The sequence below is a fragment of the Thermobia domestica genome, chromosome 1 (genome assembly GCF_964235325.1).
Source record: "Thermobia domestica chromosome 1, izTheDome1.hap1.1, whole genome shotgun sequence".
Classification (NCBI taxonomy): domain Eukaryota; kingdom Metazoa; phylum Arthropoda; class Insecta; order Zygentoma; family Lepismatidae; genus Thermobia; species Thermobia domestica.
Window position 1 is genome coordinate 390936411 of NC_137454.1, and position 12963 is coordinate 390949373.

General features: G+C 37.0%; 1 protein-coding gene across 3 annotated transcripts in view; it reads right to left on the minus strand.

The window, feature by feature from the left end:
* Positions 1 to 12963, minus strand: part of LOC145665244 (glutamate receptor ionotropic, kainate 2-like) — a 1018072-nt gene that overhangs the window by 195674 nt on the left and 809435 nt on the right. The window lies entirely within an intron of this gene.

Below are 12963 nucleotides of genomic sequence, written 5' to 3' on the forward strand. Positions count from 1 at the left end.
AAAATGTTAAAATCTTCCATAAAGGTTTAAAAATGTTAAAATCTTCCATAAAGGTTTAAAAATGTTAAAATCTTCCATAAAGGTTTAAAAATGTTAAAATCTTCCATAAAGGTTTAAAAATGTTAAAATCTTCCATAAAGGTTTAAAAATGTTAAAATCTTCCATAAAGGTTTAAAAATGTTAAAATCTTCCATAAAGGTTTAAAAATGTTAAAGTTCCCTTACACAATGTTCCCTTAACTATAGTGATTTATTTATTCAGCATACAGACTTGATTTTGGTGTCGTACATCAAGTTCTTTACCTTATACCTAAAGAGGTTCAATATGGTTTCCATTGTAGATGGGCCACACATCTCTTCTGAAGTATCACTTGCTCTACAACGTCTTCAGACGTACGGGGACGACCTGAAGATTTGTTGTGTCTTACCGAACATCCAGTTTCAATTAAACACTTATGTCACAAATAACTAGGGGTCTACTGGGAGGATCTTTATCATACTTTGTACGAAAACTACGTTGCACAGTTGGCACAAACTTGGATTTTTCAAACCAAACGATACAGCTAGCATGCTCGGGACCAGTAAAGGCAACCATGTTTGCTGCAGCTGCCGTTAGCGCTTACGGTGGCTTGTTTCTGAACTAGTGTACTACGTGAGTCAAAACTTGATGTATTTTCCTACAAAATGACACCAAAACTATGTCTCTAAGATAAGTGAATAAATCAATATAAGTTTTCAAACTTGTACAGTTCTTTTTGATACACCCTGTATACACTGATCACCAGCTGGATTAGAGACACCTATCTAATACCGTGTAGTACTACCTTTCGCTCTGATATCGGAGACTACCCGCCGTGGCATGGACTCCAGAAGACGCCTGAAGTGTTGTGGTGTATCAATACATATCTACTGCAAAATCTTCCACAGAACCCGCAGATAGATCGGAAGAGAGTCCACAGCCCGAAGACGTCTTTCCATAGCGTTCCAGATGTTTTCGATGGGATTGAGGTCCCGTGACCATGATGGCCAGGAAAGTGTTGCCAGATCAGATGAGTTTTCATAAAAACAGTATGCTGCAATCCTAGAGCTGTGGGGTGGCGCATTGTCCTGATGAAAGATTAGATCACCATCTGCATGTTGCAGCCGAGAAAATGACAGGACATGGTCATCCAGAAAATTGTGGTAGCGTTCACCTGTGAGGGCCCGTGCCACATGTGTTAGGGGACCCATTTCAGTCCACGTACACATGCCCCAGATGAGAATAACGCAAACACCGGCCTGCACAGTTCCCTGCAGACACGATAGATCCCTTGCCTCGTGTGGTTGATGACGCACCCGTACCAATCTATCGGCATGTATCAATGTGAAACGTGACTTATCTCTCCTGGCAACGTTTTCATACATTTCCACGGTCCAGTGGCAGTGTTCCTTTGCCCATGCTATACATTGTTTCCTGTGTTGTGCGGTTAGAAGGGGTACTCACCTGGGCCGATGGCTTCTGTACCCATGGCGAGTAGGTGGTTGTGGATTGTGTGGCTGCTAACACAGCGTTGTTGTCCTGAATTGAACCTCTCCGCCATTTGACGCACTGTGGCCCGTCTATCGGCAATCATGATGCGAGGGAGTCAGCGCCTACCCTTATTCAAAAACATTATGTATCCCAGAGGATACATTGCCAAGAAGAGGGTTAACTATGACACTCATATTCTGTACACGCATACTACTCTTAAAAGGGCGGTGTTGCGGATTGCTTATGTATCATAATTGTTTATTTTACATAGCTAGTCCTAAATGGTTTATTTCATTATGTTTTTTCCCTTTTACACAGAAATGTTACGTCATTGGATTCTAGTGTGAATTCGTGTTGAAGTCCTTGCACATCCGATAAGATACACTATTAAAGAAAGTGTACGCTCGTTGTAAGCCAGCACCTGAAGTACTGAAGCAAAATCACAATTTACGAAGTATTAAATTAACTGCAGTTAATATAGATAGCTTAAGTTATTAATGCAGAATAGCAGGAGATGTTGTCATAAATATATAAGCTAATTTTACGTTTCTGAAAAAATAAAATAATGTTATTTCACTGTATTACAAATATACACTTAATAACACAACAAAATGTAAAACAAACGTGACGTAATACTTTTTACTAATTTGATAAGAATATGACGTGATCATGGGCGCCCGAAGGGCAGAGCAGGATGAAGCCCGAGCCCCTAGCTCACGAAAAGGTATGGAATTTCTTAAAACAAATAAAAATACCAAACGTAATAGCTACCAGAGATTCTCCAAGAAAATTTTCTTCGGGCGCCCATGGACCTGGTCGTAAGAAATCCTGTCTTCCGCCATTAATACGAGCAGAAATCTTGCGAATTAATTCAACAATCCATTAATTAATAAAAATATTTAATGTCTTAAACAATAGTTTCAGTTTTTGATTTAAAAAGACCTCATATTATCCAATAAAATTGTTTATTAGTGTTTGTACAACATTTCTGAAACATTTCATTTTATCACATTTTTACTCTTAATTCTTTAACTTATTATGACGTAGTACTAAGTCATGGCATATGTATAATGGAAACGGCTACGACGTAGCACTATGTCTTGACTTAAAAAAAAAGTCGCTAATGTTCAGCGGCAATGACGAAGGTCTCTCTTGGAAACTTTTCTTCGTATATTAAATCGGAAACAAATCGATAGATGGCTCTGAATGTCCTTAATGCGCAAATAATTGGCTTTTGGAATAACACATGGCACATTTTTGCTCGTAAGAACATTTCTGCTGCTGTAATAAAAGAAGCAGATACTGCATTTCGAAACAATAGTAAACGTCTAGGATAAGGCGAGTACGTCTTTGTAACGTTCTTTTGTTTGTTGTTGTGTGTTATTGTTTGTGTGAAACATACATCATTGTTTCATATTCTACGGATTTTGTGGTTTCTACGTATAATACTGCGTCTGCCACCTGAGACAAATTTCCAGAAAACTGTGCCAGTTAAAGTGTTAATAATTGTCTAGAATAGACTTTGGAAATTAATATTAGGGCTATTTAAAAACACAATTTCCATTAGGGATGCGCACGAGACAAGATTTGTGCCTGTCTCGTCTCAAAAATGTGCTGTAAAAGTGATGTCTCGACTCGAAAAATGTATATTTGTCTATTGGAAGAGCCGTGTCTCGACTCGAATTTTGTCAGGAAAATCCTGTCTCGACTCGTCTCGTGCGCATTTCTAAATTTCCTAGTTGAAGATGGAAAAAAAAATGCCTAAAACACACACAAAAACTAATTATTTTGTTTCTTTCAAGTTAAGCTATACGAGTATGTATGTAAGAATCTTAGCAACACAGTCATCAACACTTAGGCCCAGCTACTGCAGCTATAAGCATGAAATTTTATACAATGCTTCCATTGTCATGAAAGCAACTAATAAGAAAGAATCGTTTTTATGTGTCCTAAGAGGCTTCATTTTTGAAAAGCCTGGCTTACTAAAAACTCTTTTATAAATTATAAGGTCTACTTATTCCGTCCCTTCATGTGTCTGTGCAGGATATACAAAATCTCAAGAGGCAAACACCGTAGCTCAGTGGTAGAGAGCTTACGTATGGTGCGCGATATCCTTGGATCGATCTTCGACCAAGTAAGCTTATGGTGGACAACATCGTGTACGTTGATTTTCTTCGGGTACTTCCGTTTCTTCCAACATTCTCATTCCACTATTTAATCTATCGTCATTCACTTGTCTAATTCATCCGTCTTCCTTAGCCTATAGGGAAAAAATGAAATGAATTTTTTGAGTTTTACGTCCCACGCTTATGCCGGTTAGGCTAAAGGAGACGGGGATGATGAATAATGAATGAAATGATGGAATGAAGAAAGTGGGAGGAAACGGGAGAACCCCGAGAAAATCCACGCACATGGTGTTTGTCCACCACAATTAGCCTAAAGGGTATAACTGTGAAACGTTAAACCGAAAGATTTACAGAATTACTTGATGGACTTACCATCAACTTTTGCTACAGTGTATAGGGTCAAACGTTAATATTCGAGTGCGTTGATGGATGTGATTCATTCACCAAAACTGGTATCAATCAACCCTGTCATGCTTATTGAATAAAAACAGTATTACATAGCGCAAGGGGTTTTTCTCCAAACAACTAAGCGTTCCAAGTATATATATGTCTACTAAAACCGGACATGGAAAAAATCTACTACCACTTCGGTTGTCAATATTATTTGAGAAAATAACACACCTTTAGTCAATCTTAAAAATACAGAGAAATATCCTGTTTCCATGACAAAGGGTGCCCATGTTGTGGTTTCCAAGGAGGGAGGAAGTATAAGCGACGTTTCAAATGTAGTTTCAAATTTTGCTGTAACTAATGTAAAAATTCTATTGGGTTTTCCGATATTCCAAAGTACAATTTCCTCTAGAGGGGCGAGCGCCCCACCTTGCTCCCCCTGATGGGCGCCCTTGTCCATGACATGATTGCTTTACAGGAAGTTGAAACTTAACAGCATGAAATGTGACAATATTAGTAATACTCTAAAAAAAAAGTCCCTTCTTCCCACTGAATACCATATTAAAGGCTCCCTTATAACACACTCTGCTAGTCATAATGATCTTGGTGTCATCTTTGAGTCCAAACTGATGTTCTCTGACCACATCTCCCCAATACTTAACAAATCGTATGTAGTGGTTTTTTTTTCGATTTACTGAATTACGCACTGTGGTATCATTAGCAACATTCTATAAAATAGTAATAGCGCTCAAGATCCAATACTGTTTTTCCATATGAGCCATGGCAACACCTACACATCTCTCTAGACTTGATTCTGTTCTAAATTTCTTTATTCGTATAGTACACTTTCCCACAATTCGGATATTATCTAAGGAGAAATTCTTGGACACCTTAATATACAGAACCCAGAAATACGCAGAAATAACTCTAATTTGAAATATCTTCGTAAGATAGTTAACTGGAACTTAAGATCAGAATCCTTACTTCAAGAACTATTCTTATGTTTCGTTTCCCGCATAATCCGGAATACTATTCCATCTTGCCCGACCTAGGTTGACAATTATACAGAAGTCTATTTTTTACAAAATATCGAACTACTATAATCATCTAACAACTGAGGTGGACATTTTTTGGAGTTACCCGGTGTTTGATAGAGCAATTAAACGCGTGTTGGCCGAATAATATTAGTTTTGCACTCTTTTTTTGATACTGTTGTTCCTTCTATGTTTGTTAGTTAGATTTCTTCCTGTTTGTTAACATTTCTCTGTGTAAAATGGCAAAGTTATGCTTATCTGGAAATCTGTTCAATAAATAAATAAATAGTAATCGGTTGTCACAGTAACAGAGAAGCTTTTAGGTTTGGAATAGAGGTTGAAGAGAATATTTAAAGGATTCAATCTTCAAATGTCATATTGTGAACACTTTGACAAACCAAACGCATTCACGTGCTATACATTGTACATTGAGGTAGTCTTCTTATGGTTTTCCAGCCCGGGAGGAGTGTGATCATAATGGGGAGCGGTCCGATCGTAGAGTAATTACGCTGGATTCAATCCCCAATTGTTGTTCGGAACCAGCGGAAACTGAGAAGGTAAGTAGGTGAAGTGGTACACGGGGATCTGCATGTCTTGTATATCGTTGGAAAGGTCACACCGAGTCACTTGAATGACGCCTGTAGGGTACGTTGTGATTATTTGCAGATACCATCTAAAGATCCGAACAATGGCAGTGAAAAGTACACTTTGGACTTTGAAACATCCTTATGCTTTTATAACTGTCTTTCTGGTTTCTTATTATGCCTTGTACACTTCTGAGCCATTTGTATGAGAAACGTCCATTCTCATGTGTAAGCATGATTCCGACATGGATATTAGTGTTGATCTCGTCTCTAATTCAAAACCGAGATTTTTTTTTTTCAAATCCAGATGAAACCGAGACGGGACCTACGCTAGTCTAGATACACATATGTCCATTCTGTACTTTCGCACTTTTTGCCCACCACATTGGATCCGTCATATTCCATTTTGCACTTTTAACATTGGATTCGTACTCAGCAACCATGAAAACCTCTACCTACCCGCTTTCAGTTCCATTGCAGTGTTTTGCATTTTGTCCGCCATATTGGATCCGCAATTTTGAATTTTACACTTTTGGTATCTGATTCGTGCACAGCGACTTCGAATATCTCTGTATACCAATTTCAGATCCATAGCTTGCTTTTTGTAATTTGTGTCCGCCATTTTGATTTGTAAGCATTTGATGCCAGATTCATATTCAGCTATCTTTTAAATCTATATATACCAAATCTCAAAACAATTACATCATAGTTTCCTATTTTGTCCACGTTTTCTGGTGTTTCGGAGTGTGCCTTGTTCTCATCTTCAAATGGTCGCCACGCCCGCTACAAGCCTCATTCTAGCGAGACATTTCACATGTTAAGTGTACTTGGTGTGGCCTTTCCAACGATATATGAGACATGCAGATCTCTGCGTACCACTTGAAGTACTTCCCTTGTAAGTTAATAGTGGCCCGCCGTAACGTCGGTGTTAAATAAGGATGCGAAATACAGAAGTTTAACGCAATTGAACTCTATTTTTTTCACTGCATCGTACTCGCCGGACGTGCATTGTTTGCACATAACGAAAAGGAAGATTTTAAGTTTGAATTACGTGATACATATGCTACAAATATCCATGACAAATTCCTGCTTCAGCCGGTAGCAGTGTTCCTATGCCATCTAAAGATGCGTAACAGTCACCGAAGGATAAAATATTATAAAATACGGGAAAGGATCTGTTAACATTAATTCATGCAAATGCGATAAGGATACCATATTTCTTTCAACTGAAACGATCTTTAAACCAGAGCGGGAAGAAATATAGAACATACGTTACTTCTTCAACATCAGAGCCTGAAGGCAAAAAGAGTTCTATTCTGCAATCTTGCACATGAGATGAATAATAACATAAAAATATCTTCGATCTTCCGATCCCGACAGAGCCACATCACGTAACGGGAGTATTCGTCCCCTGAGCCCAGTTAAGCTGCTGCTGAGAATCGCTACTCTCTTTTTTTTTCTGTTTCAGTTCAGAGAGGGCACGATATGTTCAGCAAACGAAACACACACAATTGTATGTTACGTAACACAATATGGATCAATAGATGAAAACTTAAAAGATATTGTAACAATCTCATAAATCAATTTAACAAGTTGTTCTACATTTGAAATGACTACTACATAAAGCGAATAGAAGTTTGATTTGCAAGAATAACAAACAACTCTAAACACATAACTATTGAAACTCGCAATTATAAAGCTCTTAATTATAAAATTAAAAGACAGTAGTTTAGCTCTACGCCACGCCCATCCATCACTTGATCATCTTACTATATAGGAACGCACCGATGCCATAAATCGATATAATTCTACAAATGCCATTCACATATACTGCACATAACCTCAGTTCATTGCTAAGCCAGCACTTCATCACTGTTGTCAGTTTGAACAATTTATCATTATTGTCTCACCAATATCTGGTCATCTTATGCGTTTCACAGTTTCACTCCATATTCTCATACAGCCTATGACCAGAGTGGGCAATCTATATTCTCTGCACATTTAAGCTCCTTAAAATTGAAAACATCTCTAACTACAAAGAAGTATTGCCTTCCACGGTTCACACATCCTCTGACAGGAATGAAACTGTTGTTAGAAAAACCATTAAATGTTATAGAGAGTTCTGGGCATATGGAGTAGGCACACTCCCGTATTTATGTAAGTGCTATTCTGTGCTCGAGCACAAGGCAGCAAAATTTTGGAATTTTTTCCTAAGATTCACAATAAAGTAATATTTAAAACTAGCAACACGCAGAATCCAGCGCAAGCGCGAGAAAATATGTTAATGTGTTTAATTTGCTCTAGTTACAGTAGTTACAAATTAGCTACCTTATCTCAGTATTTTTTAAAAAGAAGTACTCTTTCATCCCCACTCCAAGGGGTGAGGATGAACTTGAACATCACGAAAACTGATTCCATTAAACTCAGAGACTTCGAAAACTATAAATTCAACACTAATATCTGTCGTTTTCGATTACTTTTAAAACCTCTCTCCCTCCCTGGGAAGTGGAGTATATGACCTTGAAGTTAAAGTAGATTAAAACTGTCATTATTCATCTCAGTGACCCCCAAAACTATGAATTCCACTCTAATATTGGTTGTTTTCGGGGACGAGGTGCGGCAAATTATTTACAGCACAGGGGCGCACAATATATAAATACGGGTCTGAGTAGGCATAAAACAAATTTTAATTCTGAGATAAGAAAAATATTCGCAACAGTAAATTCGTTGTACTTCAAAACAAATTTCGAGACTACGGGAGCTCATGTGGTTCAGATTTCACATTAATCACTAAGCCCACGTATCATATGGCCTCGCTACTGAAAGGGACGCTATATTCAAGATTATGTCAATTCAATTCAAATTTCGAGAGAAGATTATAAATGTGTAAAAAACACATGCCTCATAGTGGTCTCAATTATTAAAAACGTTTAAAAAAGTAGAAAAAACAATCTTTCTTAAATTCAGTACATTAGTATTTTCAACATCGCAGATATCGATTTTGACATAATTTGTTGGAAAAACAAATTGGAAAACCACTATGGCAGGTTGAATATGAAACATAATTCCATTTCAATAAGTATTGTAATGGAAGATTTGCGTGGTCGCTGATTTAGAATTTAGTTTCATTAAACAAATAGCTTGATTGATTTACCCAACTGTCGCAATTAAAATAACAGATTAGTTCATTTCAAGACAAATAGATATTTTATGGTTTCCGAGGTCACTGTTTTTTAATTTTGAGTTGATTTAAAGTTTAGCGTCTCTTCCAGCGGCGAGGCTATATGAGACGTGGACCTAGTGATTAACGTGGAATCCGAACCATATGAGCTCCCGCCGGGAATCGATCCCGCATCTCCCAGGCTAAAGGCACGTATGGTAACCGCTTAGCCACGAATGAGCTCAGGTTTTTAATTTTAAGCAAATTACAGACAAAATTATTTCGTTACCAATCGTCTTTACTACTGTGAATTGATAAATTTTTATTCATTTTAACCAATCAAAAGAAAATGAAATGAAATCTTTGAGTTTTACGTCCCATGCCGATTAGGCTAAAGGAGACGGTGATGATGAGTAATGAATGAAATGGTGGAATGAAGAAAGTGGTAGGAAACGGGAGAACCCCGAGAAAACCCACGCACACGGTGTATGTCCACCACAAATTTCACTTGGCTGGGGCTGGGATCGAAAAGTAACTCAGTAAGAAACTTAAAATTGTAGATCCATAGTAGAGGTTCATAGTAATGTGAAATACAAATATACATTTTTCCCTATGTCTTGCAATTTGATTGCTATAGAATTAATAATTTTGTTTCAATTTCCTCGCGGCACATCAGCGGCCCACTCGCGGCACACCGGTTGGGAAACGCTGGATTAAATGAACAAATGGCTTCCTTGCTTTCGATCCGTGAGCTTTCGGCCGCGAAAATATTCCTGTCTGTTCACATTCGCTGTACTTTTCAGATATAGCACCACGCGACTTCTGGCCCTTCCCAAAAATTAATTCCGTGCTTAAAGGAAAACGTTTTGACACCATTCCTGACACTGAGAAGGCCACGACAGAGCAGCTGAACGATCTTCCAAAAGAAGCCTTCCAGATGGATTCAACATTGGAATAAGTGAATTGCTAGTCAAGTACAGTACTTTGAAGGAGATTACATCAAATTCCATGTAATTTTATTACTTTGTTTCTCATAAAATTATTCACCGTATATTTTGATCAACCCTCGTACATTCTTTGAAGGAGCTAAAAGTTAAAGAGTGAATAATGCAAGTTCCATTCAAAACTTAAAATAAAATGTATCTTTTTTCTCTCATTTTGGCATCTTCTATTTTTGAATTGAAAGAAAAGAAACAAAGAAAAAAAGTATCTAAGTGGTGAATGAAGACAAGATCAACCATGTTGCAGTGACAGATAAGACAATGGAAGCGACCGCGAGGCCATCTGTGGGTTTAAAGCTAAATTGCCATGATGGACGGGGAAAGGACAATGGGGCGTCATTATTAAGGAGAATACAAAAAAACTCGACAATGGAGAGAGAGACATTTTGTGTGTGAGAAGAAAAAACGTGTAATGAAACCAAATCCAAATGAGAATCAGAGAAAGCCTCCCGGAAAGAATAAAGTTAAACTGTGGAGAGTAAAACGCTTTTATATTCAGACACAAAACGAAAAGAAGTTAATAGAAATTTTGATAAAATTTAGTGTAGACAAAATGAATGAGCACTTTTGTGAAAAGAACAGATACAGGTACTTATGGTATAATTTATCACTATACAATGGTAAGGCGAACATATACATACTCAAAGTACACAGAATATAACCAGTTGAGATCGCTCCAAGAGCATTGCCAGAACGAACTTAAAAAGAATTAATTTTTCTTATTAACGTCTACAGGCTTTATACCAATTGTTTTATGTACTTTAATACTCATTAAACAATTCTTGTAATATATCTATCCATTTATAATTTCCTTCAGTATTAAATTTTTTCCACATGTTTTGTTTAACCCTTTAACGCACAAAACTTTTTATTCAAATTTTTTGGCTCTAGTGCGCTGAAAGATATGGATTGCATAAGGACACGATTACTTTCCACATTACCTTTTAACGTTTTGTGGTCGATTAAGTAATCGCTGCCTTTAAAGCTCATTATAAAATCTATTTACATTGATATGTCCTTTGATTCATAAAGTAGACCTAAAGTTTAACAGCCTCATACCTTCAAACGTATTCTGGTTAAAGTTGTAATCACCAGAAGAGTTACTTTGAAAGCAGGCAGTGCCATCTGTTGGCAAAACAGTGTAGATGTGTAGTGGTTATTTTCTGAACCAAAGGACATATCGAAAAACATTCCTATGTAGTATGGTTAAATTATTAATGTAAATAGGTTTTATAATGAGTGGTTACTTATTCGACCATAAGGTTAAGGGTTCTTTTAAAACTTTATACCCCATATATTGTTTTACGGAGGCACATGATCAGAATGGAGAGTTCAAAGTTGAAAAATTCGAGAAATACTATCTCTTTATGACTTACGGTTTAAGAGATAGGGTTCCTTAAATTTCCAGAAATTCGAATGTTTTTGGTCAATATCTGGGAAACGGTGGCCAGTTGGCCAGTGGCCACTGGTTACTATTTTGTACCAAAATGTTCACCATTTTCTTAGGTATTGATCAACACCAATATGATCTCTCTAGGACTTATGGTTCACGAAATATGGCTCCTTAACGCTCCCGAAATAGGAACATTTTGGCCAATATCTCCGAAACGGTAAGAGTGACATGAAAATATCCATTACTTCGTTGAGATAGTTTTTGATGTTCTATCGTGTGGAGGACTCAAATTTTTTAAAAAAAAATAGCAAATAATTGGCACACACAGATATAGAGCATTGAGTAATGAACTTTTTAAGTTCCTTGAACATTGAAATATTCTAAACCATCAATACGACATGTATTGTGGTGTTCCGAGGACCATATATTTGTAATGATAGGCATAACAGGCCCGTAGTTAAGGGAGTGGGAGACTGGAAGACCGAGCCTCTCTGTAACCATCTTAGGACTCCAAAAACTTTGAATGCTTTGTTTAGATAAATATTTATTTGAAAAGTAAATGAAATGAAATCTTTGAGTTTAACGTCCCACGATTATGCCTGTAAGACTAAGAGATACGGAATGATTAACACCAGAAGGACGGAACCGGTCAATCTGACCGGTGAGCTTTGTTTAACATTTAATTAGTAGCGTAGGTTTTAATTTTGAGAGCCCATATTTAATGACTTTTAACGCACCTAGGTGGTTTAACATTTCCCTAAAAGACAAACGTCTATTTTTTTTAAAAAAAAAAAACTAAACGAATTATAAACATATTTACCTTCAGTCCTTCTAGGTAATTCACTGCTGCCAGTCCTGCTAGTGGTAAGCCAATTGAATGATGATGGAAGATTTTTAGAAATGAGAATGTGGAAGGAAACAGGAGTACGCCGAGAAAACCCACGGATTCGATATTGTTCACCACAAAGTTACTTCGCCGGGGATCGAACAAAGGATCCTTAGTACCAGAGGTAAGTGCTATATCACTGAGATACTCTGACCCTGTTGTTCAAATAATGCCACTTTTACATCACATGAAGGAGTTTTACTTTTATGGCGCGATAATAACTAAAGTAATATTGCAACGGAAAGTGTGGTAGGAGATTTGTACGACCTCGAGTTTCAGTATAGAGATTAGAGTGTGAAGATAAAACATATTCTTGGGAGCTATATTTACTATAAAGAATCGCTTCTCGCTATCTATTATCGATTTTTGCTCTATAGTGATCAACGATAAAAAGGAAAATGGTTGATTCCTACCACTCACGGCCTGAATATGTCATCTCCATCAACAAACTGATTCCTATTTTTTTGACCCTGTACACCCCGGTCAAAAGAAATGGGTGATCAATCAAGTATTTGTGTCCGGGACGGAATGACGGTCATAATTCATAAATAAAGGAGTAGTGATAAAGAAAAGTCCTAAGAAAATAAACACTCAAGAATTTTTGTTACTTATTTTGTTGTAAGGAAGAAACGAGTTCTAATTTAGTTGTGAGACGAAATGAGAACCTATTTTAGTATTTCGTTTCCAATACTTCTCCGAGAGAAGACAAAAAAAAATTTATTTTTCTCTTATAGTCGAGGATTCTATTCTTATTGGAAGGACAACGATTTATTACAATGTTGAAAAGGGATGAGTTCAGTCATTTTTCTCATTTCAAAAATTCATGAGTTTTTGTGGGAAGCAGCATTTCATTTGTTTTGTGAAACTGTCTTCTCTGATA